Genomic DNA, 806 nt, shown 5'->3' on the forward strand with positions numbered 1-806 from the left:
ATGACACCTAACAAGAACAACATATACCTAGTAGTGGGACTGCTGCATAATTGATATTTTTACTTCCAGCTTCTTAAGGAAAAGCCATATCTTTCTCCACAGTGGCTGTATCATTTTATAGTTCCATCAGCAGTATAAGAGTGTTAAAATATTTCTACACCTTGACCAGCATTTGTTGTTTTCTTTTTTTTAGTTTTGGACTTACTTTTCTCCATTTATTGTGATGCTGCTTATTGGTCCAGTTGTGAGGAGTTTTGTTTTCTTTATGCTGAGATGTAATCCATACTGCAGACTGTAGTCTTTAATGTTCATAAGTCACCCTCACTTTCAGCAAGCAAAGTTGTGTCATCTGTGTATCACAGGTTGTTAATGAGACTTCCTCCAATCCAGATGTCACATTCTTCTTCATACAGTCAATCTTCTCAGATTATTTGTTCATCACACAGATTGAATAAGTATGGTGAAAAGATACAGCCCTGATTCACTCCTTTCCCGATTTTAAACCATGCGATATCCCTTGTTCTGTTTGAACAACATCCTCCTTGTCTATGTACAGATCCTCCTAAACACAGTTAACTGTTCTGGAATTCCCCTTCTTCTCAGTGTTATCCATAATTTGTTATAACCCACATAATTAAGTGCTTTTGCATAGTCAATAAAAAACAAGTAAACATCTTTCTGTTATTCTTTGCTTTCAGCCAAGATCCATCTGACGTCAGCAAAGTAATCCCTTGTTCCAAATCCTCTTCTAAATCCAGCTTGCATTTCTGGAAGCTCTCTGTCAAAATATTGCTGCAACCATTTTT

This window comes from Orycteropus afer, unplaced genomic scaffold (genome assembly GCF_000298275.1).
Source record: "Orycteropus afer afer isolate SDZICR_OR568_19922 unplaced genomic scaffold, OryAfe1.0 scaffold00921, whole genome shotgun sequence".
NCBI classification, from domain to species: domain Eukaryota; kingdom Metazoa; phylum Chordata; class Mammalia; order Tubulidentata; family Orycteropodidae; genus Orycteropus; species Orycteropus afer.